The 10,448-nt window shown below is 41.5% G+C and overlaps 1 long non-coding RNA gene across 1 annotated transcript; it reads left to right on the top strand.

The window, feature by feature from the left end:
- Positions 1–5,743: 5,743 nt before the first annotated feature.
- LOC121139494 lies at positions 5,744–6,645 on the top strand. The gene is made up of 3 exons (XR_005876448.1): positions 5,744–5,844; positions 5,921–5,971; positions 6,513–6,645. It is a non-coding gene; the product is annotated as an uncharacterized LOC121139494 (long non-coding RNA).
- Positions 6,646–10,448: the final 3,803 nt, after the last annotated feature.

Below are 10,448 nucleotides of genomic sequence, written 5' to 3' on the forward strand. Positions count from 1 at the left end.
CCAAGTTCTGAAACAGCACTTTCTCACAGCTAATAGAACTGAAGGAAAAATACAAAGGTATGGGACCTGGCAGCTTGTACTTATTTGTGACCTGCATAGCTAACTCGGAAAGTGCAATAGTGAAAGGGAATTTGGAGTCTTAGAGTTGCAGGAGAGGAGACACAGGTTCTCATGGGTCTGAGAAAGTGTTCCAAAGAAGGTAGGGAGAGTAGGAACTTCCATGGACTACTGAAGGTTGAGAAGAATAGAGCTGAGGTGGAACGGGGCTATAGGACAAAGATCAATGTGAGAAAGGAAAGAATGTTTAAACAGAACAGAAATACTTAATGTCTTGACATGCATCTTTAATCTCAGGGCATAGTTGAACTGTTACTCCCTCCAGTCTTCCAGATATCATCACACTGCATGGATCCTTTTCTTAATGACCTTCATTGTGAAATTTTCATTCAATGGTGCTTTCAGAATTATTTTCACACTATCGATGCATCGCCATTGATTCCTGCTGGATTACAGACTTCACTGAGTGTGGCTTATTGCCAGGTAGCTATGTTTTAGATAAGCTACCACACATGTCAAACTAACTGGAAGTTTTCCAGAAGACTCTGAAATGGCCTCGGGAATGCCTACCTTTGACATCCTTACCTTTGTGTAACCGCCTCCAATAAGAGTGAGCAGGACCTAGGACTTGCCTCAGACTGAGAGAACACATCACAGCTGAAGTTGTCTCCTGCAATTTCAGTAGATAAGGCTTCAATTTCTTTCTTGCTAGGAGATGCCCAACTAGCTTATATAAAGCAAATAATACTGCGGAAAAATGCAGGAGCACGGAACATCCTCCTGGGCAGCAAAGGGTTAAGGCCCCAATCTAAGTACATCTAAGACACTGAATTCTGCCAACAATCCCATGAAATTGGATCTGGAACCTTCACAGATGAGATTTCGGGTGAAGCTGCAGCCTTGGCTGACTGACCCTGATAGGCGCCTTGTGTGTGAGAGAAATCATGAAGCAAAGGTCTCAGATAAGCTGGGTTTCCTAAATCATAAACAATATGTGAGAATAAATGTTTTAAAACATAAAATGTGTGGTGGCTTGTTCTGCAGCAGCAGATACCTAATATTCAGTGTGGTGGTTTAAATAAGAGTGGCATCCATTGGCTCAAATATTTGAATGCTTAGTCACCATGAGTGGAACTATTTGAAAAGATTAGAAGGATTAGGAGGTGTGACCTTATTGAAGGAAGTATGACAATGGGGAGGGCTTTAAGGTTTCAATCTGCCTACAGGTCAGGATGTAAAGTTCTAAGCTACTGCTCCAACACAATGCATGCCACCATGCTCCCTACCATGATGATAATAGACTAGCCTCTGAACTGTAAACAAGCCTTTATAAGAATTGCCTTGGTCATAGTGTCTCTTCACAGCAATAGTGACTAAGACAGTAATCCAGATTTTAGCCAAGGTATAGTTTTCTCTTAATAATTTTTTTGAAATTTTGTGAGAAATAAAATGATATTTCTTAAGCCACATGTTTTTTATGAAGTGGTCTTGGGGTTTCTATTGCTATGAAGAGAGACACTAACCATGGCAACTCTTATAAAGGAAAACATTATTTGGGTTGCTTCCAGTTCAGTCCATTATCATCATGGTGGGACATGGAGGCATGCAGGCAGATATGGTGCTGCAAAGATAGCTGAGAGTTCTACCTACATCTTACGCAGGCAACAGGAAGTGAACTGAGACACTGGGTGGCATCTTGAGCATATATGAGATCTCAAAGCCCACAGCCACACTGACATGCTTCCTCCAACAAGACCACTCCTACTCCAACAAGGCCACAACTCCTAATTGTACCACTCCCTTTGGGGACCACATTCTTTCATCACCACAGAACTTAAATCTGTTAAGTAGCACAACCCCTCATTGAGAGGGTCACACACTCAGAAGCAGCAACAGAGCTACTGACTATTAATAATTCTCTCATTTTATATCAATTGTCAAGCCTCATGGACTATATTTTAGTATTATCCACTATAGGATAGCAACACTGAAGTAGTGAACTAAAGAATCTTTCTGCGGCACTAACTTCCCTCTGCAAAAACCACATCCATCTCAGGCATTGCTAGTCAAAAAGGAAATTACATTTGAATATAGCTCTTATTCTGTTCTCCGCCATCAGACAGGCTTCACAACAATGGTTATATAAGCAGCGATGTAAACTGGAGCTACTTCACCACACTCTGTCTGGACTCCATCCACAGCTCAACTTTCAGATGCAAGTGTAAAGAAATCAACGTTTGAGGCTTAGGAGATGGCTCAGAAGTTAAGAGTGTTGGCCACGCTCACAGAGCACTCAGATTCAGTTCCTAGCACCCCCATGGCAGAGCACAATTCCTGGGGGTCAGGCTCTCTCTTCCAGCCTCTTCTAGCACTACATGTACATGGTACACATGCATGCACGCATGCGGGCAAAACATTCATACACATAAAACATAAAAATTAAAAAATTAAAAATAAGTTCAAAATTTATGAAAATAAATCAAAAGTTGTATAATTAATGTATCAATAAAAACGATACAAGTAAAAATTTTCCAATGACATCCAAGTAACAGCATCATGCATGTGTGTCAGCCTAGATAATGAAAGGTTATTCTGATGATTCAGGACACATACCTTCAATTGGTCACCCGTGGAAGGACATAATAAAGTCTGTTAGGATCATTGGAGATAACCCAAATCAATGCTGCAGAGAACCTGGCAGAACCTATAATACCTGCTAGAATTTCCATTGCCCGCAATCTTCATAAATCGCCTGTTTTCTTCAAGTTTAATGGAAATAATAATCACATGAAAAGTTACATATTCAGGTTTATTCATGCTGTGGGGTCAGCAGGGTAGTGTGTGTGTGTGTGTGTGTGTGTGTGTGTGTGTGTGTGGTATGCATTTGTGTAAATGCATGTACATAAGTACACGTGGAGACCATAGAACAATATTGAGTGTTCTCACTCTCTCCATAGTCCCTTGAGACAGTGTCTCGCAATGACCCTGAAGCTCACCATTTTGTCTAGGCTAACTGGCCAGTGCCCCCCTGACATCTGCCTCTCTCCATCCCCAAACACTCAGGGTAATAGGTGCATGTGCCCATGCCCAGATTTTATGTGAGTTCTGGGAATTCAAGTTTGAATCTTTATGTTAGAGGAGCCGTTATTCATTGAGCTATCACTTTTAAGCCCTCAGGGCAATTTGTGACTCAATTTTTAAGGATAGGAGTAGCTAGCTGACTTATTTTAGGACATCTTGCTGAAAGCAAACAGGTTTCTTAATACCCATACATACTACCAAGAAATGGTATTCCATTAGGAGTGGCCACAACCAGAGAAGCACTCAGAAGGAACAGAACCATCTACACACAATAAAATCTGGACACTTGCTCTACTGCTTAATGTAGTGCACATTCCCACACCTGAGCACTTGTGTAAATTTGGGTTTTATTAGCTTTATATAACAGCAATTTATTTCAGAGGCCCATAAACATGTTTAATGGCCTTCCCTTGAACTGCATTGGAATAATATTTTAATTTATAAGGTATTCAATTTTTCGTTAAAATGTTGCTCATGTCCTGACTCTGGTATTTTGTGATTTTTCTGCCTTCCCTAACTACAACATTCTTCGAAATTCTGTCTAGAATAGTTCTACTCCCAGGAAGATTTCTCTGGCTCCTTCATCAATTACTGCTCTTCACGTTCTGTAACAGCCTTTAAGCATAAATTCAAGTATCATTGGATTTCTTTTATTTTTCACATTTAAGTTAGTTTGTTTGTCCCTATCTTATACAAGGTGTTTTCAATCACAAGTCAATATTGTCATCATATACCCGGGCTTCTTTAAGATGCTGCTTGATATTATTTCTATAATAAAGTCACCCTTAATTCTATCTAATTTTGAACTTTGTTACACATTACTCTTGCTGTTTTCTAATTGTGCCTTACATAAGACTCTGTGGTACTGGATTACCAGAGATTATTATAGTGGTAATTTGTGCCATCTATTCACACCACAGTGCTGGACATGTTGTAAGAGCTCAGGAGTTCCTGACCAGTTAACTACTGGGCCAGTATCGCAGAGTGAAATTATCACTGGTACCAAAAGGCTGTGAAGTCTGTGATGTTGTTAAAACTCTACACAAATCATGTAACTCTACAAATGTATCTATTCCATACTAGAAGAAGGTATTCAGCTAAACAATTCTTATATTCAATAAAAATGAGAAGGGAGAGAACAAATGTGTGTGACTGACTGCTCTTAAAATAATTTCAAGAAAGATCAGGGTAAGTACCCTAGAAAAGCTTCCAACCAGAAAGGGAACAAAATGCCTTGGTTAAATGGTACACAAATAAAATATTGTGGATGGCTTTTCCCATTTATCATAATTAGTTTATCTCAGAAATGTTTTTTCTGTTCTGTCTTTTGGAATTTAGATTCTTGTCTTTTCATGAGCCAAGGAATCTGCACCAATGACCCCAGGTTCAACCAAAAACGTTTACATACAAATTATTCTTGACAAAATGCTTTAAGGACACTGGAAAAAAAGACACACTTGTCAATAAATGCATAGGGCAATTGTGTGTCCATCTGCAATAGAATTAAATGAGACCCTTTCTCTTAACAGTTACAAAACTCAACTCTCAAACAAGGTGTCATGGCATTCGCCTGTAACCCAGGTCATTGGAGGCTGGAGAAGAGGAGGTTCAAAGCCATCCTTAACTACATAGCAAGTTCAACGCTATCCTTGTCTATATACCAAGTACAAGGTCAGTCTGGACTACATGAGACACTGCCTCAACAAAAAAGAAAAATCACTCTCAAGATGTACTGAAGGCTTAGATATAAGATATGAAACTGTGAAACTACCCCAAAATACATATATAACATAACATTGCTTGTAGAAGACTCTGAAAGCACAGAAAATAAAAGCAAAATTAGATTAAAATAGTAATTTCATCAAAATCACAGTTCATACACAGCAAAGGGAACAATCACCCATATGGAAAGACTGAGGGGAAACAGTGAGTAATAATAGTTTCTCAATAAAATTTGAGTACTATCAACACTAACTTGAATACTTATTGATATTGACTTGGACACTATTTGATAAGTAGAGGACAGGAGGGCAAAGGAAGACAGAAAATGGTATGAGTATTGAATAAAACCAAAGAATGTGATACACATACAAGCATGAGACTGTCGCAGTGAAACCCATTATTCTGTCTGTCTTAAATGGAGTTTCTTGTGTTTCTTTACATCCGGATGAAGTTTCCCCTCCATCCTCTCCTCCCTTCTCCTACTCACTCCCCCTTTGCCTCCTCCCACTCCACTCCTCCACTTCTATTCAGAAAAGGGCAGGCCCCCCATGTATATCTATGTACATCAAGCTGTAGTAACATTAAGTGCCTCCCCTTGTATTAAGCTGCACTAGGCAACCCAGTATGAGGAATAGGGTCCCAAAAGCTGGTAGAAGAGTCAGAGACAGCCCCTGATCCCACTGTTAGAAGTACTTCAGGAAGACCAAGCTACACAACAGTCATATATATGTAGAGGGCCTAGGTTAGTCTCACGCAGGCTCCCTGGTTGTTGGTTCAGTCTCTGTGAGCTCCTATGAGCCCAGGTTAGTTGATTCTATGAGTTTTCTTGTGATGTTCTTGACCACTCTGGCTCTTACAATCTTTTCTCCTTCTGTTTAGCATGATTCACCAAGCTCAGACTAATGTTTGATTGTGGGTCTGCATCTCTTTCCATTAGTTGCTGGATGACACCTTTCTGATGACAGTTGGGCTAGGCAGCAATCTGTGAGTATAGCCAAAAATCATTAGGCATCATTACATTACCATTTTTTTCCTTCAGCCACGTTTGTTTCTATCCTAGGTCTCTGGACCATCCAACCTGTGAGAACTGGTGCTCCTGGCAGCGTCAGAGGTAGGCTCACTCTTGTGGAATAGGTCTCAGGCTGGACCAGTCATTTGTTGGCCACTCCTACAATCTCTGTCACCCTTACTCCAGCACATCCCATAGGCCAAGACAGACTATAGAGTGAAGGTTATGTTGGTGTCCCAATCTCTCCACTAGAAGTCTTGCCTGGTAACAGGAGATGGTCAGTTCAGGCCATACAGCTATCCACTAGTGCTAGGAGCCTTAGTTTAGGTCATCCTTGTAGATTCCTGGAAGATTCCCTTGCACCTACTTTCTACCTGGCTCCCAAATGTCCCCCTTTCCAGTAGTCTCTTTCAGTACTCTCCCCCCACCTCAACCCCACATGATCCATCATGTTCCCATCCCCACACACCCCTAGTCCACCCATGAAATCTCTTCTATTTCCCCTTCCCAAGATGATTCGAGTGTACCCTTTGAGCCCTCCTTGTTACCTAGCTTCTCTGGGCATGTGGACTGTAGCCTGGCTATCCTTTACTTTACAGCTAATATTCACTTATGAGTACATACCATGTGTTTCTTTCCATAGCCTAGATAATAAGATCAGCAACTATTAAATGGGACCTCATGAGACTGAAAAGCTTCTGTAAGGCAAAGGACATCATCAATAGGACAAAATGACAGTCTACAGAATGGGAAAAGATCTTCATCATCCCCACGTCTGACAGAGAGCTGATTTCCAGAATACATAAAGAACTCAAAAAACTAGACATCAAAAAATAATCCAATTAAAAATAGGGCACAGACCTAAACAGAGAATTCTCAACAGTAGAGTCTCAAATGGCTAAGAAACACTTAAAGAAATGTTTAACAGCCTTAGCCATCAGGGAAATGCAAATCAAAATGACTCTGAGATTCAGACTAGCTAAGCTCAAAAACATCAGGGACAGTGCATACTGGAAAGGAAGCAGAGCTAAGGAAATGCTCTTCCACTGCTGGTGAGAATGAAAACTTGTACAGACATTTTGGAAATCAATATGGTGGCTTCTCAGAAAGTTGGCAATCAATCCACCTCAAGACCCAGCTATACCACTCTTGAATATATACCTGAAGGATGCTTCATCCTACCATAAGGACACTTGCTCATCTGTGTTTATAGAAGCATTATTCATAATAGTCAGATCCTGGAAATAATCTAGATGCTCCTCAACTGAAGAATAGGTAAAGATGGAGAAATGCTGTTTACTGACTTGCACCTTGCTCAGCCTGCTTTCTTGTACAGCTCAGGTCCATCTGCTTAGGAGGAGTACCACTCACAGAGGACAGATCCCTCCTACATAAATCTAACCAAGAAATTATCTATAAACTTACTACAGGCAATCAGATGGAAGCATTCTCTCCGTTGAGGGTACTCTCCCTAGATAACTCTAGTTGACAAAAGATCAATAAGGACACTGTACAATGAATATACACCAATAAGAAAATTAATTAAAATGCAAGGCATGGTAATACAGGCCTGTAATTCCAGAACTTGGGGAAGAAGGAAGATCAGGAGTTCAAGTTAGTCAATATTCTATAGAACAGAACATGTATACAAGGGGGATTTCTCAAATTGGTTTACATGGTATGGTCTGACTAGTCCAACAGTGACTGCCTCACATGGGAGAGGACAAGAACCTAGTAATTGCTGAGTCAAGGCCAGAGGCCTCAATAGTACTAATGTGACATGAAAGGCCTGGAGGATTCCTGGAGAGCCACTGGTCAACAACCCATGTTGGAAGCCTGATGAAGCTTTAAAGGAGAACAGCAGCAACAAGGTCAATGAACTTGCCATGAAAGCAAGCAGGCAAAATCAAAAATTCCTTCTTCCAATGGATAAAGAGAATTTGGTATATTTACACAGTCTAGTAATACTCGGTGGGAAGAAACAATGACACCCTAAAATTTGTAGGCAAATGGACAGAACTAGAAAAATAAACATCCTAAGTGAGGTAAAGCAAAATCAGAAAGACAAATATAGCATGTACACACTCATAAGTTGATACCAAAAATTAAGCAAAACATACCCAGCCTACAATCCACAACCCCAGAGAGGCTGGAAACCTCTTCCAGAAACAGATGGAAGCAGATGCAGAAATCCACAACTAACCAATGGGCCAAGCTCCTGGAGTACAATCAAAGTGAGAGAGGAGCAATAATATGAACAAAGGAGTCAAAATCATGATGGGGAAACCCACAGAATCAGCTGACCTGAGCTATTGAGAGATCACTGACTCTGGTCTGACAAATGGGGAACCCACATAAGACCGAACTAGACTCCCTTAATATAGGTGACAGTGGTGTGACTGGGACAGTATATGAGGCCACTGGCAGTGGGTCCAAGATCGAACACTAATGCACAAACTGACTTAGTGGAGCCCATTTTATATGCAGAGAACCTTGCCCAGCCTAGACACAGAGGTGTGAGGGTGGAGAGGTGCCTTGGCCCTGCCTCAACTAAATGATGGGACAGACTTAGTAGATTTCCTAGGGGAGGCCTTACCCTCTCTAAGGAGCAGATGGGAGGTGGAGTGGGGAAAGGGGAGGGGGAACAGGAGGAGAGGAGGGAGGGAGAACTGGGATTGGAATGTAAGAAATAATTAAGATAAAAATAAATCCTTCTTCCATCTCCTTGTATCTGGGCTTGCATCAGCAGGTGCTGCACACATTTGGGGTGGATCTTCCTACTTTCAGTAATCTGATCAAGGAAATTCTTGACAGGAGTAGCCAGTAAAAGGCACAGCTTTTAATTAGCTTTAGATCTAGTTAAGTAGACAACCAAGATTAATTATCACAGCTACATAGTGAGTTCAAAGCTAGTCTGGCCTACATAAGGCCTTGCCACAATAATTAAATTAATAAATTAAAACATGCAATAGATCTAAATAAACATTTTTCAAAAGAAAACCTACAAATTGCCAAAAATACATAAAAAGGTACCCAACATCCCTAAACTTCAGGGAAATGCAAATTAAAATCACAATGAGGTACTTCAATCCATTAGGAATTGCTATTTTCAAAAAATGCAAAATATAACAAGTTCTGGCAAGAAAATGAGAAAAGGGAAACTCTTTGAACACTATTGTTGGGAGTGTATATTAGCACACCATTATAGGAAGCAGTACAAAGGCTTCTCAAATGTGTCGATGTGTAAACAGCATGTGTCCCGGCTAGTTTTATGTCAACTTGACACAAGCTAGAGTCATCTCAGAGGAAGGAATCTCAGTTAAGAAAATGCCTCTATAAGAAGGTGTTGTAGTCCTGGGTGGTGGTGGCACACACCTTTAATCCCAACACTGGGAGGCAGAGCCCAGCCTGGTTTACAAAGTGAGTTTCAGGACAGCCAGAGCTGTTACACAGAGAAACCCTGTTTGAAAACCCACAAAAGGGGGCAAGAGGTTGTGGGCAGGCATGTAGGATATTTTCTTAACTAGTGCTTAATGGAGGGCCAAGTCTATTGTGGGTGTCACCATCCCTGAGTTGTTGGTCCCAGGTTCCATAAAGAAGCATGACAGGGAAGTCCTGTGTGTATGTCAATAAAGCACTGTTGGCCAATAGGGAAGCAAGATAGGTGGGACTAGGAGTCGAGGAGGACTCTGGGTAGGAGAAACACAGGGAGTCATCATGTAGCTGCCATAGGGATAAGAAGTCCAGACCCTTTCTCCGGTAAGAGAAATACTTAGATTAGCAATTATGGAGTAAATACTTAAGTCAGAGCTAGCCAGTAAGAAACAAGCAAAAGGCCAACAGCTTCATAATTAATACAGCGTCTTGTGTGTTATTTGGGGGCTACAATGTGGCAGAGCCCAGGCGACTGGTGGGGAAAAACCAAAGCGGCTGGCAAGGAAAAGGCTTCACTCCAGAGAAGCAGGCTGAGCAAGCCATGAGGAACAAGGCAGTAAGCAGCTCTCCTCCACAACCTCTGCATCAGCTCCTGCCTGCAGGTTTTCGGTCTGAGTTCCTGTCCTGACTGCCTTTGATGACGTGATGTGGAAGTGTGTGCCAAACAAACCCTTTCCTGCCCAAGCTGCTTTGATCATGATGCTTCATCACAGCAATAGTAACCTTAACTAAGATGGCATGTGACCCATCAACCTCAGTGGCAATGTGTATGAGGAAGAAATGACATCAGTGTCCATGAGACAACCATGCTCCATCCATAGCAGCCAAGAAGCGGGCACAGTATCCCAGGTGCCCATCGACAGATGAAGAAAATACTTATCATTTAGAAAATTCTTTCCATTTGCAACCACACGGGTGGAATTAGAGGTCATTGTGCTAAGTGAACGAAGGCGGCAGAGAAAAGCGACTGCCAACCTCTCACACATACAAAGAGTCTAAAGATCTGGTCCCTGGAAGTGAGAGTAGGAATGGTGTTACCAGAGGCTGGGAAGATGGGAGGGAGAGGACGGTATAGGAGGCTTCAACACATATTAAGTTGCAGCTAGATAAGAGCAAGGAGTCCTCGGGTGCACAGTAAGGTGTT

Source organism: Mesocricetus auratus, unplaced genomic scaffold (assembly GCF_017639785.1).
Source record: "Mesocricetus auratus isolate SY011 unplaced genomic scaffold, BCM_Maur_2.0 Super-Scaffold_15014, whole genome shotgun sequence".
Classification (NCBI taxonomy): domain Eukaryota; kingdom Metazoa; phylum Chordata; class Mammalia; order Rodentia; family Cricetidae; genus Mesocricetus; species Mesocricetus auratus.